The 19,747-nt window shown below is 46.3% G+C and overlaps 8 non-coding genes across 8 annotated transcripts; all 8 read left to right on the top strand.

Annotated features, from left to right (window-relative positions):
- The first annotated feature begins 119 nt into the window (after positions 1-119).
- On the top strand, positions 120-202 carry trnal-uaa (transfer RNA leucine (anticodon UAA)). The gene has a single exon. It is a non-coding gene; the product is annotated as a tRNA-Leu (tRNA).
- Positions 203-2,865: 2,663 nt separating this feature from the next.
- trnal-uaa (transfer RNA leucine (anticodon UAA)) lies at positions 2,866-2,948 on the top strand. The gene has a single exon. It is a non-coding gene; the product is annotated as a tRNA-Leu (tRNA).
- A 2,663-nt stretch (positions 2,949-5,611) lies between these two features.
- Positions 5,612-5,694, top strand: trnal-uaa (transfer RNA leucine (anticodon UAA)). Its single transcript has one exon. It is a non-coding gene; the product is annotated as a tRNA-Leu (tRNA).
- Positions 5,695-8,357: 2,663 nt separating this feature from the next.
- Positions 8,358-8,440, top strand: trnal-uaa (transfer RNA leucine (anticodon UAA)). The gene has a single exon. It is a non-coding gene; the product is annotated as a tRNA-Leu (tRNA).
- A 2,663-nt stretch (positions 8,441-11,103) lies between these two features.
- On the top strand, positions 11,104-11,186 carry trnal-uaa (transfer RNA leucine (anticodon UAA)). The gene has a single exon. It is a non-coding gene; the product is annotated as a tRNA-Leu (tRNA).
- Positions 11,187-13,849: 2,663 nt separating this feature from the next.
- Positions 13,850-13,932, top strand: trnal-uaa (transfer RNA leucine (anticodon UAA)). The gene has a single exon. It is a non-coding gene; the product is annotated as a tRNA-Leu (tRNA).
- A 2,663-nt stretch (positions 13,933-16,595) lies between these two features.
- trnal-uaa (transfer RNA leucine (anticodon UAA)) lies at positions 16,596-16,678 on the top strand. Its single transcript has one exon. It is a non-coding gene; the product is annotated as a tRNA-Leu (tRNA).
- A 2,663-nt stretch (positions 16,679-19,341) lies between these two features.
- trnal-uaa (transfer RNA leucine (anticodon UAA)) lies at positions 19,342-19,424 on the top strand. Its single transcript has one exon. It is a non-coding gene; the product is annotated as a tRNA-Leu (tRNA).
- The last annotated feature ends 323 nt before the right edge of the window (positions 19,425-19,747 follow it).

The following is a 19,747-nucleotide window of genomic DNA, read 5'->3' as shown; positions in this document are numbered from 1 at the left end:
CCCAGCAGCTGTGCGAGTCGGAGAGGGATCATGGAACCCTTTTAACGTGACTTTGCATCTGTTGTTTTGCAGGAGCACAATTGGAAGTGCAAGAAAATGGGCAGCGCCAGTGGCTGGCTGGTAGTCTGGCCGAGCGGTCTAAGGCGCTGGATTTAAGCTCCAGTCTCTGACAGAGGCGTGGGTTCGAATCCCACCGCTGCCATTTCTGCTGACCTTCTCCAATCGCGCAGCTGGTTGAAATGCTGTTTCGACTCCTGCTGCGTTTCTGTTTAAAACAGAAGCGAAATGGGTTTGCTTCCCGGGCAATTAATTGTGGTGTGTGAAAGTGCCGAATTTGGCGAAGCGTCTGTGCTGTCATGATCGTGTTCGCCTCCCGCAGCTCTTCTGTTGCTTTACGTTCCAGGCGAGTTGAATTTTAATGGAACCGAATGGAGACTGTTATTTCATCGCTGTTGTGAAACAAAGTACTACGGTGACTCGACTCGTCGTTATTTGGTTTTCTGGCCAATGAAAAAATCGTTCCAATGAATTTCGATGTCATATGTTATTGAATTTCTCCCATTTCATTCATCTCCGTCCTGGAGACATCGGAAGGGAAAGGTAATCTAGCCGAGACTGTGATTGGTGAAATTCACTTTTTATGGCCCATTCTTATTATGTTCTTTCTTTCTCTCTTTTCAGCATTGTCCGGGAAGTGGTGGTGCACTCAGGCTCCTGTATGTTTGAAAGAGTAGTTTGGAATTGCCCTGTTGTTAGTTGTGAGATTACCTTATGGCTCATGCCCCGGACTGTCTCACATTTTGCATTCATGCTCGCTGTGTCTGGAAATACATTTGGTTTGCCAGTTTTGTTTGTGTTCCGTGTTAAATGCTTTCCGTTTTGCGATTCTCTCAATAAATTACGACTGAACAGGGTTTCTGAGGTAACTTCCAGCTGCAAAAATCCTCAACTGAGAATCTGGGAAAATTTCCCAGAGTATGGTCAGTCGGAGCAAAAGTAAGGAAGTCGTTCGTTTCTGCAGCGATTCACAATGCTACCGTTCCCGTGAGCAGTCGAACAGGCTATATGATTGTGCCGCAGACTGCGACGGCAAGCTCCGCTAAAGAGTGATCCTTTAATGCCGGTGTAAGCAACACAACGTTATTAGGGCACACCGCGTGGAAACAGATACTTCGGTGTATCTCGTCCATGCTCAGCACATAGCCAAAATTAAACAAGTCCCATTAAACAACGAGCGATTGGAAACAGAAAGGTGAAAAGTAGAATGGCTTCAACTTTCAGTGCTTGAACAAATCTGCTCTCGTAGTGAAATGTAATGCAACTCCATTTAATTACTGTGCAAAGCATTGTCAAGTTTTTCTCCAACCTGGTTCCGATCATATGCCATTCTGTTTGAGAGTGTAGTTCCCGCCTTCTGATCCTTCCATGAAAAGCAGCACCGCATTTGCATTCCTTGCGCAGGTTTGCCCGGTTCAAAGACAGGGAAGAAGCTGATGCTCTGGTATCACAGCGCACCACGGATTCCTGAACTAGTCTGTCTGTCAAATGTACCCCCAAAGTCGTCTCTGAAAGACCTCATTTGGAAGCTGTCTGTCGTTATTCAACGTACGAGAGTTGGCACCACAGGTCCTGAATCATGTTTTGGAGCAGTTCGCACGGAAGTGGCTCATTCAATCAGCAACAGCAATGAAAGAAATTACACTCTCAGAGGAACCTCTGGACCTATGCTTTCACAGCGTCGCTAGTATTAAGGTGCGCCCCGAGATCTAAGCCACGTTGGAAGTGAGACGGAGGAATCGACAGAGAGGCTACAGAATGACATCGCATCCATTTGGATTTCTTTAAATCACTGACGAGCAGGAAAATGTAAACGGGGAGGGCGAGTGGGGAAGTGAGGCAGTAGCAGCTCTGGTGAAATTCCTTCTTTGTGATTCGCTCAGCAACCAGAGACGTGAAGGTGACTCAGGCGTGAGAGCTCTTCACATCGAGAACAAAAAGCACTCAAGGGCAGTTAGCACCTCTTCCGGAGAGTGGGGTGGGGTGAGGTAATTCCCTTTTGACTTCTCTGACTATGTTCAGAAACTGCCTTTTAGATTGAGGTGAACAGAGACTGCATTTCTTAAAAGCACCATGGAATTTATCAAACTTTATTGTGTCGCTTCCTTTCGATTCCCACACAGGTTTCCAACTCAGTTGGTATCCATGTGGCTCATATCCAGGTGTGAACATCTCTGCAGCGAATTGCACGGTTAAGGCAAAAAGGCAAGGAAAGTGGCATCTCGAATTGGCTCCGAGGTCAGAGCATCCTCGCAATGTGATCTGTCGTTCTCGGATTGTAATGCTACCTCCGGTTTTAGGGTGGAGAACATTCTTTGGGACTCTTATTCTGCAAGACAGACACAGTGACTGAAACTATGCTGCACGTTATGATTTGGAACACGGGCTGCTCAGCTTTGTGCATTTTCCCTGTAGTCCGGTGTGTTTCATGTTCCGTGTAAACGTGAAAGTTGTCCTGTTTCGAGCAATGGGTGAAATCATTTATCAATGCAAGAATCGAAATTGCAGTCATGTCAAGCAGCTCATGGTAATTTGACCAAATCATAACCGATCGTGTGTTCTCACGCACTCACAGATGCATTTGGAGCTGAAAAGAGTCTGAGAAGATCGACTCAGCTTACCATTGATTTTTGTCTGGATTGATGGGTATCATTATCTGCTGCGAAATTGTCATTGTAGCCGGGCACATCCCAGCAGCTGTGCGAGTCGGAGAGGGATCATGGAACCCTTTTAACGTGACTTTGCATCTGTTGTTTTGCAGGAGCACAATTGGAAGTGCAAGAAAATGGGCAGCGCTAGTGGCTGGCTGGTAGTCTGGCCGAGCGGTCTAAGGCGCTGGATTTAAGCTCCAGTCTCTGACAGAGGCGTGGGTTCGAATCCCACCGCTGCCATTTCTGCTGACCTTCTCCAATCGCGCAGCTGGTTGAAATGCTGTTTCGACTCCTGCTGCGTTTCTGTTTAAAACAGAAGCGAAATGGGTTTGCTTCCCGGGCAATTAATTGTGGTGTGTGAAAGTGCCGAATTTGGCGAAGCGTCTGTGCTGTCATGATCGTGTTCGCCTCCCGCAGCTCTTCTGTTGCTTTACGTTCCAGGCGAGTTGAATTTTAATGGAACCGAATGGAGACTGTTATTTCATCGCTGTTGTGAAACAAAGTACTACGGTGACTCGACTCGTCGTTATTTGGTTTTCTGGCCAATGAAAAAATCGTTCCAATGAATTTCGATATCATATGTTATTGAATTTCTCCCATTTCATTCATCTCCGTCCTGGAGACATCGGAAGGGAAAGGTAATCTAGCCGAGACTGTGATTGGTGAAATTCACTTTTTATGGCCCATTCTTATTATGTTCTTTCTTTCTCTCTTTTCAGCATTGTCCGGGAAGTGGTGGTGCACTCAGGCTCCTGTATGTTTGAAAGAGTAGTTTGGAATTGCCCTGTTGTTAGTTGTGAGATTACCTTATGGCTCATGCCCCGGACTGTCTCACATTTAGCATTCATGCTCGCTGTGTCTGGAAATACATTTGGTTTGCCAGTTTTGTTTGTGTTCCGTGTTAAATGCTTTCCGTTTTGCGATTCTCTCAATAAATTACGACTGAACAGGGTTTCTGAGGTAACTTCCAGCTGCAAAAATCCTCAACTGAGAATCTGGGAAAATTTCCCAGAGTATGGTCAGTCGGAGCAAAAGTAAGGAAGTCGTTCGTTTCTGCAGCGATTCACAATGCTACCGTTCCCGTGAGCAGTCGAACAGGCTATATGATTGTGCCGCAGACTGCGACGGCAAGCTCCGCTAAAGAGTGATCCTTTAATGCCGGTGTAAGCAACACAACGTTATTAGGGCACACCGCGTGGAAACAGATACTTCGGTGTATCTCGTCCATGCTCAGCACATAGCCAAAATTAAACAAGTCCCATTAAACAACGAGCGATTGGAAACAGAAAGGTGAAAAGTAGAATGGCTTCAACTTTCAGTGCTTGAACAAATCTGCTCTCGTAGTGAAATGTAATGCAACTCCATTTAATTACTGTGCAAAGCATTGTCAAGTTTTTCTCCAACCTGGTTCTGATCATATGCCATTCTGTTTGAGAGTGTAGTTCCCGCCTTCTGATCCTTCCATGAAAAGCAGCACCGCATTTGCATTCCTTGCGCAGGTTTGCCCGGTTCAAAGACAGGGAAGAAGCTGATGCTCTGGTATCACAGCGCACCACGGATTCCTGAACTAGTCTGTCTGTCAAATGTACCCCCAAAGTCGTCTCTGAAAGACCTCATTTGGAAGCTGTCTGTCGTTATTCAACGTACGAGAGTTGGCACCAGAGGTCCTGAATCATGTTTTGGAGCAGTTCGCACGGAAGTGGCTCATTCAATCAGCAACAGCAATGAAAGAAATTACACTCTCAGAGGAACCTCTGGACCTATGCTTTCACAGCGTCGCTAGTATTAAGGTGCGCCCCGAGATCTAAGCCACGTTGGAAGTGAGACGGAGGAATCGACAGAGAGGCTACAGAATGACATCGCATCCATTTGGATTTCTTTAAATCACTGACGAGCAGGAAAATGTAAACGGGGAGGGCGAGTGGGGAAGTGAGGCAGTAGCAGCTCTGGTGAAATTCCTTCTTTGTGATTCGCTCAGCAACCAGAGACGTGAAGGTGACTCAGGCGTGAGAGCTCTTCACATCGAGAACAAAAAGCACTCAAGGGCAGTTAGCACCTCTTCCGGAGAGTGGGGTGGGGTGAGGTAATTCCCTTTTGACTTCTCTGACTATGTTCAGAAACTGCCTTTTAGATTGAGGTGAACAGAGACTGCATTTCTTAAAAGCACCATGGAATTTATCAAACTTTATTGTGTCGCTTCCTTTCGATTCCCACACAGGTTTCCAACTCAGTTGGTATCCATGTGGCTCATATCCAGGTGTGAACATCTCTGCAGCGAATTGCACGGTTAAGGCAAAAAGGCAAGGAAAGTGGCATCTCGAATTGGCTCCGAGGTCAGAGCATCCTCGCAATGTGATCTGTCGTTCTCGGATTGTAATGCTACCTCCGGTTTTAGGGTGGAGAACATTCTTTGGGACTCTTATTCTGCAAGACAGACACAGTGACTGAAACTATGCTGCACGTTATGATTTGGAACACGGGCTGCTCAGCTTTGTGCATTTTCCCTGTAGTCCGGTGTGTTTCATGTTCCGTGTAAACGTGAAAGTTGTCCTGTTTCGAGCAATGGGTGAAATCATTTATCAATGCAAGAATCGAAATTGCAGTCATGTCAAGCAGCTCATGGTAATTTGACCAAATCATAACCGATCGTGTGTTCTCACGCACTCACAGATGCATTTGGAGCTGAAAAGAGTCTGAGAAGATCGACTCAGCTTACCATTGATTTTTGTCTGGATTGATGGGTATCATTATCTGCTGCGAAATTGTCATTGTAGCCGGGCACATCCCAGCAGCTGTGCGAGTCGGAGAGGGATCATGGAACCCTTTTAACGTGACTTTGCATCTGTTGTTTTGCAGGAGCACAATTGGAAGTGCAAGAAAATGGGCAGCGCTAGTGGCTGGCTGGTAGTGTGGCCGAGCGGTCTAAGGCGCTGGATTTAAGCTCCAGTCTCTGACAGAGGCGTGGGCTCGAATCCCACCGCTGCCATTTCTGCTGACCTTCTCCAATCGCGCAGCTGGTTGAAATGCTGTTTCGACTCCTGCTGCGTTTCTGTTTAAAACAGAAGCGAAATGGGTTTGCTTCCCGGGCAATTAATTGTGGTGTGTGAAAGTGCCGAATTTGGCGAAGCGTCTGTGCTGTCATGATCGTGTTCGCCTCCCGCAGCTCTTCTGTTGCTTTACGTTCCAGGCGAGTTGAATTTTAATGGAACCGAATGGAGACTGTTATTTCATCGCTGTTGTGAAACAAAGTACTACGGTGACTCGACTCGTCGTTATTTGGTTTTCTGGCCAATGAAAAAATCGTTCCAATGAATTTCGATGTCATATGTTATTGAATTTCTCCCATTTCATTCATCTCCGTCCTGGAGACATCGGAAGGGAAAGGTAATCTAGCCGAGACTGTGATTGGTGAAATTCACTTTTTATGGCCCATTCTTATTATGTTCTTTCTTTCTCTCTTTTCAGCATTGTCCGGGAAGTGGTGGTGCACTCAGGCTCCTGTATGTTTGAAAGAGTAGTTTGGAATTGCCCTGTTGTTAGTTGTGAGATTACCTTATGGCTCATGCCCCGGACTGTCTCACATTTAGCATTCATGCTCGCTGTGTCTGGAAATACATTTGGTTTGCCAGTTTTGTTTGTGTTCCGTGTTAAATGCTTTCCGTTTTGCGATTCTCTCAATAAATTACGACTGAACAGGGTTTCTGAGGTAACTTCCAGCTGCAAAAATCCTCAACTGAGAATCTGGGAAAATTTCCCAGAGTATGGTCAGTCGGAGCAAAAGTAAGGAAGTCGTTCGTTTCTGCAGCGATTCACAATGCTACCGTTCCCGTGAGCAGTCGAACAGGCTATATGATTGTGCCGCAGACTGCGACGGCAAGCTCCGCTAAAGAGTGATCCTTTAATGCCGGTGTAAGCAACACAACGTTATTAGGGCACACCGCGTGGAAACAGATACTTCGGTGTATCTCGTCCATGCTCAGCACATAGCCAAAATTAAACAAGTCCCATTAAACAACGAGCGATTGGAAACAGAAAGGTGAAAAGTAGAATGGCTTCAACTTTCAGTGCTTGAACAAATCTGCTCTCGTAGTGAAATGTAATGCAACTCCATTTAATTACTGTGCAAAGCATTGTCAAGTTTTTCTCCAACCTGGTTCTGATCATATGCCATTCTGTTTGAGAGTGTAGTTCCCGCCTTCTGATCCTTCCATGAAAAGCAGCACCGCATTTGCATTCCTTGCGCAGGTTTGCCCGGTTCAAAGACAGGGAAGAAGCTGATGCTCTGGTATCACAGCGCACCACGGATTCCTGAACTAGTCTGTCTGTCAAATGTACCCCCAAAGTCGTCTCTGAAAGACCTCATTTGGAAGCTGTCTGTCGTTATTCAACGTACGAGAGTTGGCACCAGAGGTCCTGAATCATGTTTTGGAGCAGTTCGCACGGAAGTGGCTCATTCAATCAGCAACAGCAATGAAAGAAATTACACTCTCAGAGGAACCTCTGGACCTATGCTTTCACAGCGTCGCTAGTATTAAGGTGCGCCCCGAGATCTAAGCCACGTTGGAAGTGAGACGGAGGAATCGACAGAGAGGCTACAGAATGACATCGCATCCATTTGGATTTCTTTAAATCACTGACGAGCAGGAAAATGTAAACGGGGAGGGCGAGTGGGGAAGTGAGGCAGTAGCAGCTCTGGTGAAATTCCTTCTTTGTGATTCGCTCAGCAACCAGAGACGTGAAGGTGACTCAGGCGTGAGAGCTCTTCACATCGAGAACAAAAAGCACTCAAGGGCAGTTAGCACCTCTTCCGGAGAGTGGGGTGGGGTGAGGTAATTCCCTTTTGACTTCTCTGACTATGTTCAGAAACTGCCTTTTAGATTGAGGTGAACAGAGACTGCATTTCTTAAAAGCACCGTGGAATTTATCAAACTTTATTGTGTCGCTTCCTTTCGATTCCCACACAGGTTTCCAACTCAGTTGGTATCCATGTGGCTCATATCCAGGTGTGCACATCTCTGCAGCGAATTGCACGGTTAAGGCAAAAAGGCAAGGAAAGTGGCATCTCGAATTGGCTCCGAGGTCAGAGCATCCTCGCAATGTGATCTGTCGTTCTCGGATTGTAATGCTACCTCCGGTTTTAGGGTGGAGAACATTCTTTGGGACTCTTATTCTGCAAGACAGACACAGTGACTGAAACTATGCTGCACGTTATGATTTGGAACACGGGCTGCTCAGCTTTGTGCATTTTCCCTGTAGTCCGGTGTGTTTCATGTTCCGTGTAAACGTGAAAGTTGTCCTGTTTCGAGCAATGGGTGAAATCATTTATCAATGCAAGAATCGAAATTGCAGTCATGTCAAGCAGCTCATGGTAATTTGACCAAATCATAACCGATCGTGTGTTCTCACGCACTCACAGATGCATTTGGAGCTGAAAAGAGTCTGAGAAGATCGACTCAGCTTACCATTGATTTTTGTCTGGATTGATGGGTATCATTATCTGCTGCGAAATTGTCATTGTAGCCGGGCACATCCCAGCAGCTGTGCGAGTCGGAGAGGGATCATGGAACCCTTTTAACGTGACTTTGCATCTGTTGTTTTGCAGGAGCACAATTGGAAGTGCAAGAAAATGGGCAGCGCTAGTGGCTGGCTGGTAGTGTGGCCGAGCGGTCTAAGGCGCTGGATTTAAGCTCCAGTCTCTGACAGAGGCGTGGGTTCGAATCCCACCGCTGCCATTTCTGCTGACCTTCTCCAATCGCGCAGCTGGTTGAAATGCTGTTTCGACTCCTGCTGCGTTTCTGTTTAAAACAGAAGCGAAATGGGTTTGCTTCCCGGGCAATTAATTGTGGTGTGTGAAAGTGCCGAATTTGGCGAAGCGTCTGTGCTGTCATGATCGTGTTCGCCTCCCGCAGCTCTTCTGTTGCTTTACGTTCCAGGCGAGTTGAATTTTAATGGAACCGAATGGAGACTGTTATTTCATCGCTGTTGTGAAACAAAGTACTACGGTGACTCGACTCGTCGTTATTTGGTTTTCTGGCCAATGAAAAAATCGTTCCAATGAATTTCGATGTCATATGTTATTGAATTTCTCCCATTTCCTTCATCTCCGTCCTGGAGACATCGGAAGGGAAAGGTAATCTAGCCGAGACTGTGATTGGTGAAATTCACTTTTTATGGCCCATTCTTATTATGTTCTTTCTTTCTCTCTTTTCAGCATTGTCCGGGAAGTGGTGGTGCACTCAGGCTCCTGTATGTTTGAAAGAGTAGTTTGGAATTGCCCTGTTGTTAGTTGTGAGATTACCTTATGGCTCATGCCCCGGACTGTCTCACATTTAGCATTCATGCTCGCTGTGTCTGGAAATACATTTGGTTTGCCAGTTTTGTTTGTGTTCCGTGTTAAATGCTTTCCGTTTTGCGATTCTCTCAATAAATTACGACTGAACAGGGTTTCTGAGGTAACTTCCAGCTGCAAAAATCCTCAACTGAGAATCTGGGAAAATTTCCCAGAGTATGGTCAGTCGGAGCAAAAGTAAGGAAGTCGTTCGTTTCTGCAGCGATTCACAATGCTACCGTTCCCGTGAGCAGTCGAACAGGCTATATGATTGTGCCGCAGACTGCGACGGCAAGCTCCGCTAAAGAGTGATCCTTTAATGCCGGTGTAAGCAACACAACGTTATTAGGGCACACCGCGTGGAAACAGATACTTCGGTGTATCTCGTCCATGCTCAGCACATAGCCAAAATTAAACAAGTCCCATTAAACAACGAGCGATTGGAAACAGAAAGGTGAAAAGTAGAATGGCTTCAACTTTCAGTGCTTGAACAAATCTGCTCTCGTAGTGAAATGTAATGCAACTCCATTTAATTACTGTGCAAAGCATTGTCAAGTTTTTCTCCAACCTGGTTCTGATCATATGCCATTCTGTTTGAGAGTGTAGTTCCCGCCTTCTGATCCTTCCATGAAAAGCAGCACCGCATTTGCATTCCTTGCGCAGGTTTGCCCGGTTCAAAGACAGGGAAGAAGCTGATGCTCTGGTATCACAGCGCACCACGGATTCCTGAACTAGTCTGTCTGTCAAATGTACCCCCAAAGTCGTCTCTGAAAGACCTCATTTGGAAGCTGTCTGTCGTTATTCAACGTACGAGAGTTGGCACCAGAGGTCCTGAATCATGTTTTGGAGCAGTTCGCACGGAAGTGGCTCATTCAATCAGCAACAGCAATGAAAGAAATTACACTCTCAGAGGAACCTCTGGACCTATGCTTTCACAGCGTCGCTAGTATTAAGGTGCGCCCCGAGATCTAAGCCACGTTGGAAGTGAGACGGAGGAATCGACAGAGAGGCTACAGAATGACATCGCATCCATTTGGATTTCTTTAAATCACTGACGAGCAGGAAAATGTAAACGGGGAGGGCGAGTGGGGAAGTGAGGCAGTAGCAGCTCTGGTGAAATTCCTTCTTTGTGATTCGCTCAGCAACCAGAGACGTGAAGGTGACTCAGGCGTGAGAGCTCTTCACATCGAGAACAAAAAGCACTCAAGGGCAGTTAGCACCTCTTCCGGAGAGTGGGGTGGGGTGAGGTAATTCCCTTTTGACTTCTCTGACTATGTTCAGAAACTGCCTTTTAGATTGAGGTGAACAGAGACTGCATTTCTTAAAAGCACCGTGGAATTTATCAAACTTTATTGTGTCGCTTCCTTTCGATTCCCACACAGGTTTCCAACTCAGTTGGTATCCATGTGGCTCATATCCAGGTGTGCACATCTCTGCAGCGAATTGCACGGTTAAGGCAAAAAGGCAAGGAAAGTGGCATCTCGAATTGGCTCCGAGGTCAGAGCATCCTCGCAATGTGATCTGTCGTTCTCGGATTGTAATGCTACCTCCGGTTTTAGGGTGGAGAACATTCTTTGGGACTCTTATTCTGCAAGACAGACACAGTGACTGAAACTATGCTGCACGTTATGATTTGGAACACGGGCTGCTCAGCTTTGTGCATTTTCCCTGTAGTCCGGTGTGTTTCATGTTCCGTGTAAACGTGAAAGTTGTCCTGTTTCGAGCAATGGGTGAAATCATTTATCAATGCAAGAATCGAAATTGCAGTCATGTCAAGCAGCTCATGGTAATTTGACCAAATCATAACCGATCGTGTGTTCTCACGCACTCACAGATGCATTTGGAGCTGAAAAGAGTCTGAGAAGATCGACTCAGCTTACCATTGATTTTTGTCTGGATTGATGGGTATCATTATCTGCTGCGAAATTGTCATTGTAGCCGGGCACATCCCAGCAGCTGTGCGAGTCGGAGAGGGATCATGGAACCCTTTTAACGTGACTTTGCATCTGTTGTTTTGCAGGAGCACAATTGGAAGTGCAAGAAAATGGGCAGCGCTAGTGGCTGCCTGGTAGTGTGGCCGAGCGGTCTAAGGCGCTGGATTTAAGCTCCAGTCTCTGACAGAGGCGTGGGTTCGAATCCCACCGCTGCCATTTCTGCTGACCTTCTCCAATCGCGCAGCTGGTTGAAATGCTGTTTCGACTCCTGCTGCGTTTCTGTTTAAAACAGAAGCGAAATGGGTTTGCTTCCCGGGCAATTAATTGTGGTGTGTGAAAGTGCCGAATTTGGCGAAGCGTCTGTGCTGTCATGATCGTGTTCGCCTCCCGCAGCTCTTCTGTTGCTTTACGTTCCAGGCGAGTTGAATTTTAATGGAACCGAATGGAGACTGTTATTTCATCGCTGTTGTGAAACAAAGTACTACGGTGACTCGACTCGTCGTTATTTGGTTTTCTGGCCAATGAAAAAATCGTTCCAATGAATTTCGATGTCATATGTTATTGAATTTCTCCCATTTCATTCATCTCCGTCCTGGAGACATCGGAAGGGAAAGGTAATCTAGCCGAGACTGTGATTGGTGAAATTCACTTTTTATGGCCCATTCTTATTATGTTCTTTCTTTCTCTCTTTTCAGCATTGTCCGGGAAGTGGTGGTGCACTCAGGCTCCTGTATGTTTGAAAGAGTAGTTTGGAATTGCCCTGTTGTTAGTTGTGAGATTACCTTATGGCTCATGCCCCGGACTGTCTCACATTTAGCATTCATGCTCGCTGTGTCTGGAAATACATTTGGTTTGCCAGTTTTGTTTGTGTTCCGTGTTAAATGCTTTCCGTTTTGCGATTCTCTCAATAAATTACGACTGAACAGGTTTTCTGAGGTAACTTCCAGCTGCAAAAATCCTCAACTGAGAATCTGGGAAAATTTCCCAGAGTATGGTCAGTCGGAGCAAAAGTAAGGAAGTCGTTCGTTTCTGCAGCGATTCACAATGCTACCGTTCCCGTGAGCAGTCGAACAGGCTATATGATTGTGCCGCAGACTGCGACGGCAAGCTCCGCTAAAGAGTGATCCTTTAATGCCGGTGTAAGCAACACAACGTTATTAGGGCACACCGCGTGGAAACAGATACTTCGGTGTATCTCGTCCATGCTCAGCACATAGCCAAAATTAAACAAGTCCCATTAAACAACGAGCGATTGGAAACAGAAAGGTGAAAAGTAGAATGGCTTCAACTTTCAGTGCTTGAACAAATCTGCTCTCGTAGTGAAATGTAATGCAACTCCATTTAATTACTGTGCAAAGCATTGTCAAGTTTTTCTCCAACCTGGTTCTGATCATATGCCATTCTGTTTGAGAGTGTAGTTCCCGCCTTCTGATCCTTCCATGAAAAGCAGCACCGCATTTGCATTCCTTGCGCAGGTTTGCCCGGTTCAAAGACAGGGAAGAAGCTGATGCTCTGGTATCACAGCGCACCACGGATTCCTGAACTAGTCTGTCTGTCAAATGTACCCCCAAAGTCGTCTCTGAAAGACCTCATTTGGAAGCTGTCTGTCGTTATTCAACGTACGAGAGTTGGCACCAGAGGTCCTGAATCATGTTTTGGAGCAGTTCGCACGGAAGTGGCTCATTCAATCAGCAACAGCAATGAAAGAAATTACACTCTCAGAGGAACCTCTGGACCTATGCTTTCACAGCGTCGCTAGTATTAAGGTGCGCCCCGAGATCTAAGCCACGTTGGAAGTGAGACGGAGGAATCGACAGAGAGGCTACAGAATGACATCGCATCCATTTGGATTTCTTTAAATCACTGACGAGCAGGAAAATGTAAACGGGGAGGGCGAGTGGGGAAGTGAGGCAGTAGCAGCTCTGGTGAAATTCCTTCTTTGTGATTCGCTCAGCAACCAGAGACGTGAAGGTGACTCAGGCGTGAGAGCTCTTCACATCGAGAACAAAAAGCACTCAAGGGCAGTTAGCACCTCTTCCGGAGAGTGGGGTGGGGTGAGGTAATTCCCTTTTGACTTCTCTGACTATGTTCAGAAACTGCCTTTTAGATTGAGGTGAACAGAGACTGCATTTCTTAAAAGCACCGTGGAATTTATCAAACTTTATTGTGTCGCTTCCTTTCGATTCCCACACAGGTTTCCAACTCAGTTGGTATCCATGTGGCTCATATCCAGGTGTGAACATCTCTGCAGCGAATTGCACGGTTAAGGCAAAAAGGCAAGGAAAGTGGCATCTCGAATTGGCTCCGAGGTCAGAGCATCCTCGCAATGTGATCTGTCGTTCTCGGATTGTAATGCTACCTCCGGTTTTAGGGTGGAGAACATTCTTTGGGACTCTTATTCTGCAAGACAGACACAGTGACTGAAACTATGCTGCACGTTATGATTTGGAACACGGGCTGCTCAGCTTTGTGCATTTTCCCTGTAGTCCGGTGTGTTTCATGTTCCGTGTAAACGTGAAAGTTGTCCTGTTTCGAGCAATGGGTGAAATCATTTATCAATGCAAGAATCGAAATTGCAGTCATGTCAAGCAGCTCATGGTAATTTGACCAAATCATAACCGATCGTGTGTTCTCACGCACTCACAGATGCATTTGGAGCTGAAAAGAGTCTGAGAAGATCGACTCAGCTTACCATTGATTTTTGTCTGGATTGATGGGTATCATTATCTGCTGCGAAATTGTCATTGTAGCCGGGCACATCCCAGCAGCTGTGCGAGTCGGAGAGGGATCATGGAACCCTTTTAACGTGACTTTGCATCTGTTGTTTTGCAGGAGCACAATTGGAAGTGCAAGAAAATGGGCAGCAGTCGTGGCTGGCTGGTAGTGTGGCCGAGCGGTCTAAGGCGCTGGATTTAAGCTCCAGTCTCTGACAGAGGCGTGGGTTCGAATCCCACCGCTGCCATTTCTGCTGACCTTCTCCAATCGCGCAGCTGGTTGAAATGCTGTTTCGACTCCTGCTGCGTTTCTGTTTAAAACAGAAGCGAAATGGGTTTGCTTCCCGGGCAATTAATTGTGGTGTGTGAAAGTGCCGAATTTGGCGAAGCGTCTGTGCTGTCATGATCGTGTTCGCCTCCCGCAGCTCTTCTGTTGCTTTACGTTCCAGGCGAGTTGAATTTTAATGGAACCGAATGGAGACTGTTATTTCATCGCTGTTGTGAAACAAAGTACTACGGTGACTCGACTCGTCGTTATTTGGTTTTCTGGCCAATGAAAAAATCGTTCCAATGAATTTCGATGTCATATGTTATTGAATTTCTCCCATTTCATTCATCTCCGTCCTGGAGACATCGGAAGGGAAAGGTAATCTAGCCGAGACTGTGATTGGTGAAATTCACTTTTTATGGCCCATTCTTATTATGTTCTTTCTTTCTCTCTTTTCAGCATTGTCCGGGAAGTGGTGGTGCACTCAGGCTCCTGTATGTTTGAAAGAGTAGTTTGGAATTGCCCTGTTGTTAGTTGTGAGATTACCTTATGGCTCATGCCCCGGACTGTCTCACATTTAGCATTCATGCTCGCTGTGTCTGGAAATACATTTGGTTTGCCAGTTTTGTTTGTGTTCCGTGTTAAATGCTTTCCGTTTTGCGATTCTCTCAATAAATTACGACTGAACAGGTTTTCTGAGGTAACTTCCAGCTGCAAAAATCCTCAACTGAGAATCTGGGAAAATTTCCCAGAGTATGGTCAGTCGGAGCAAAAGTAAGGAAGTCGTTCGTTTCTGCAGCGATTCACAATGCTACCGTTCCCGTGAGCAGTCGAACAGGCTATATGATTGTGCCGCAGACTGCGACGGCAAGCTCCGCTAAAGAGTGATCCTTTAATGCCGGTGTAAGCAACACAACGTTATTAGGGCACACCGCGTGGAAACAGATACTTCGGTGTATCTCGTCCATGCTCAGCACATAGCCAAAATTAAACAAGTCCCATTAAACAACGAAAGATTGGAAACAGAAAGGTGAAAAGTAGAATGGCTTCAACTTTCAGTGCTTGAACAAATCTGCTCTCGTAGTGAAATGTAATGCAACTCCATTTAATTACTGTGCAAAGCATTGTCAAGTTTTTCTCCAACCTGGTTCTGATCATATGCCATTCTGTTTGAGAGTGTAGTTCCCGCCTTCTGATCCTTCCATGAAAAGCAGCACCGCATTTGCATTCCTTGCGCAGGTTTGCCCGGTTCAAAGACAGGGAAGAAGCTGATGCTCTGGTATCACAGCGCACCACGGATTCCTGAACTAGTCTGTCTGTCAAATGTACCCCCAAAGTCGTCTCTGAAAGACCTCATTTGGAAGCTGTCTGTCGTTATTCAACGTACGAGAGTTGGCACCAGAGGTCCTGAATCATGTTTTGGAGCAGTTCGCACGGAAGTGGCTCATTCAATCAGCAACAGCAATGAAAGAAATTACACTCTCAGAGGAACCTCTGGACCTATGCTTTCACAGCGTCGCTAGTATTAAGGTGCGCCCCGAGATCTAAGCCACGTTGGAAGTGAGACGGAGGAATCGACAGAGAGGCTACAGAATGACATCGCATCCATTTGGATTTCTTTAAATCACTGACGAGCAGGAAAATGTAAACGGGGAGGGCGAGTGGGGAAGTGAGGCAGTAGCAGCTCTGGTGAAATTCCTTCTTTGTGATTCGCTCAGCAACCAGAGACGTGAAGGTGACTCAGGCGTGAGAGCTCTTCACATCGAGAACAAAAAGCACTCAAGGGCAGTTAGCACCTCTTCCGGAGAGTGGGGTGGGGTGAGGTAATTCCCTTTTGACTTCTCTGACTATGTTCAGAAACTGCCTTTTAGATTGAGGTGAACAGAGACTGCATTTCTTAAAAGCACCGTGGAATTTATCAAACTTTATTGTGTCGCTTCCTTTCGATTCCCACACAGGTTTCCAACTCAGTTGGTATCCATGTGGCTCATATCCAGGTGTGAACATCTCTGCAGCGAATTGCACGGTTAAGGCAAAAAGGCAAGGAAAGTGGCATCTCGAATTGGCTCCGAGGTCAGAGCATCCTCGCAATGTGATCTGTCGTTCTCGGATTGTAATGCTACCTCCGGTTTTAGGGTGGAGAACATTCTTTGGGACTCTTATTCTGCAAGACAGACACAGTGACTGAAACTATGCTGCACGTTATGATTTGGAACACGGGCTGCTCAGCTTTGTGCATTTTCCCTGTAGTCCGGTGTGTTTCATGTTCCGTGTAAACGTGAAAGTTGTCCTGTTTCGAGCAATGGGTGAAATCATTTATCAATGCAAGAATCGAAATTGCAGTCATGTCAAGCAGCTCATGGTAATTTGACCAAATCATAACCGATCGTGTGTTCTCACGCACTCACAGATGCATTTGGAGCTGAAAAGAGTCTGAGAAGATCGACTCAGCTTACCATTGATTTTTGTCTGGATTGATGGGTATCATTATCTGCTGCGAAATTGTCATTGTAGCCGGGCACATCCCAGCAGCTGTGCGAGTCGGAGAGGGATCATGGAACCCTTTTAACGTGACTTTGCATCTGTTGTTTTGCAGGAGCACAATTGGAAGTGCAAGAAAATGGGCAGCAGTCGTGGCTGGCTGGTAGTGTGGCCGAGCGGTCTAAGGCGCTGGATTTAAGCTCCAGTCTCTGACAGAGGCGTGGGTTCGAATCCCACCGCTGCCATTTCTGCTGACCTTCTCCAATCGCGCAGCTGGTTGAAATGCTGTTTCGACTCCTGCTGCGTTTCTGTTTAAAACAGAAGCGAAATGGGTTTGCTTCCCGGGCAATTAATTGTGGTGTGTGAAAGTGCCGAATTTGGCGAAGCGTCTGTGCTGTCATGATCGTGTTCGCCTCCCGCAGCTCTTCTGTTGCTTTACGTTCCAGGCGAGTTGAATTTTAATGGAACCGAATGGAGACTGTTATTTCATCGCTGTTGTGAAACAAAGTACTACGGTGACTCGACTCGTCGTTATTTGGTTTTCTGGCCAATGAAAAAATCGTTCCAATGAATTTCGATGTCATATGTTATTGAATTTCTCCCATTTCATTCATCTCCGTCCTGGAGACATCGGAAGGGAAAGGTAATCTAGCCGAGACTGTGATTGGTGAAATTCACTTTTTATGGCCCATTCTTATTATGTTCTTTCTTTCTCTCTTTTCAGCATTGTCCGGGAAGTGGTGGTGCACTCAGGCTCCTGTATGTTTGAAAGAGTAGTTTGGAATTGCCCTGTTGTTAGTTGTGAGATTACCTTATGGCTCATGCCCCGGACTGTCTCACATTTAGCATTCATGCTCGCTGTGTCTGGAAATACATTTGGTTTGCCAGTTTTGTTTGTGTTCCGTGTTAAATGCTTTCCGTTTTGCGATTCTCTCAATAAATTACGACTGAACAGGGTTTCTGAGGTAACTTCCAGCTGCAAAAATCCTCAACTGAGAATCTGGGAAAATTTCCCAGAGTATGGTCAGTCGGAGCAAAAGTAAGGAAGTCGTTCGTTTCTGCAGCGATTCACAATGCTACCGTTCCCGTGAGCAGTCGAACAGGCTATATGATTGTGCCGCAGACTGCGACGGCAAGCTCCGCTAAAGAGTGATCCTTTAATGCCGGTGTAAGCAACACAACGTTATTAGGGCACACCGCGTGGAAACAGATACTTCGGTGTATCTCGTCCATGCTCAGCACATAGCCAAAATTAAACAAGTCCCATTAAACAACGAAAGATTGGAAACAGAAAGGTGAAAAGTAGAATGGCTTCAACTTTCAGTGCTTGAACAAATCTGCTCTCGTAGTGAAATGTAATGCAACTCCATTTAATTACTGTGCAAAGCATTGTCAAGTTTTTCTCCAACCTGGTTCTGATCATATGCCATTCTGTTTGAGAGTGTAGTTCCCGCCTTCTGATCCTTCCATGAAAAGCAGCACCGCATTTGCATTCCTTGCGCAGGTTTGCCCGGTTCAAAGACAGGGAAGAAGCTGATGCTCTGGTATCACAGCGCACCACGGATTCCTGAACTAGTCTGTCTGTCAAATGTACCCCCAAAGTCGTCTCTGAAAGACCTCATTTGGAAGCTGTCTGTCGTTATTCAACGTACGAGAGTTGGCACCAGAGGTCCTGAATCATGTTTTGGAGCAGTTCGCACGGAAGTGGCTCATTCAATCAGCAACAGCAATGAAAGAAATTACACTCTCAGAGGAACCTCTGGACCTATGCTTTCACAGCGTCGCTAGTATTAAGGTGCGCCCCGAGATCTAAGCCACGTTGGAAGTGAGACGGAGGAATCGACAGAGAGGCTACAGAATGACATCGCATCCATTTGGATTTCTTTAAATCACTGACGAGCAGGAAAATGTAAACGGGGAGGGCGAGTGGGGAAGTGAGGCAGTAGCAGCTCTGGTGAAATTCCTTCTTTGTGATTCGCTCAGCAACCAGAGACGTGAAGGTGACTCAGGCGTGAGAGCTCTTCACATCGAGAACAAAAAGCACTCAAGGGCAGTTAGCACCTCTTCCGGAGAGTGGGGTGGGGTGAGGTAATTCCCTTTTGACTTCTCTGACTATGTTCAGAAACTGCCTTTTAGATTGAGGTGAACAGAGACTGCATTTCTTAAAAGCACCATGGAATTTATCAAACTTTATTGTGTCGCTTCCTTTCGATTCCCACACAGGTTTCCAACTCAGTTGGTATCCATGTGGCTCATATCCAGGTGTGAACATCTCTGCAGCGAATTGCACGGTTAAGGCAAAAAGGCAAGGAAAGTGGCATCTCGAATTGGCTCCGAGGTCAGAGCATCCTCGCAATGTGATCTGTCGTTCTCGGATTGTAATGCTACCTCCGGTTTTAGGGTGGAGAACATTCTTTGGGACTCTTATTCTGCAAGACAGACACAGTGACTGAAACTATGCTGCACGTTATGATTTGGAACACGGGCTGCTCAGCTTTGTGCATTTTCCCTGTAGTCCGGTGTGTTTCATGTTCCGTGTAAACGTGAAAGTTGTCCTGTTTCGAGCAATGGGTGAAATCATTTATCAATGCAAGAATCGAAATTGCAGTCATGTCAAGCAGCTCATGGTAATTTGACCAAATCATAACCGATCGTGTGTTCTCACGCACTCACAGATGCATTTGGAGCTGAAAAGAGTCTGAGAAGATCGACTCAGCTTACCATTGATTTTTGTCTGGATTGATGGGTATCATTATCTGCTGCGAAATTGTCATTGTAGCCGGGCACATCCCAGCAGCTGTGCGAGTCGGAGAGGGATCATGGAACCCTTTTAACGTGACTTTGCATCTGTTGTTTTGCAGGAGCACAATTGGAAGTGCAAGAAAATGGGCAGCAGTCGTGGCTGGCTGGTAGTCTGGCCGAGCGGTCTAAGGCGCTGGATTTAAGCTCCAGTCTCTGACAGAGGCGTGGGTTCGAATCCCACCGCTGCCATTTCTGCTGACCTTCTCCAATCGCGCAGCTGGTTGAAATGCTGTTTCGACTCCTGCTGCGTTTCTGTTTAAAACAGAAGCGAAATGGGTTTGCTTCCCGGGCAATTAATTGTGGTGTGTGAAAGTGCCGAATTTGGCGAAGCGTCTGTGCTGTCATGATCGTGTTCGCCTCCCGCAGCTCTTCTGTTGCTTTACGTTCCAGGCGAGTTGAATTTTAATGGAACCGAATGGAGACTGTTATTTCATCGCTGTTGTGAAACAAAGTACTACGGTGACTCGACTCGTCGTTATTTGGTTTTCTGGCCAATGAAAAAATCGTTCCAA

The sequence above is a fragment of the Chiloscyllium punctatum genome, chromosome 41, assembly GCF_047496795.1.
Source record: "Chiloscyllium punctatum isolate Juve2018m chromosome 41, sChiPun1.3, whole genome shotgun sequence".
Lineage (NCBI taxonomy): Eukaryota > Metazoa > Chordata > Chondrichthyes > Orectolobiformes > Hemiscylliidae > Chiloscyllium > Chiloscyllium punctatum.
This window is presented reverse-complemented; position numbering and strand designations above follow the sequence as displayed.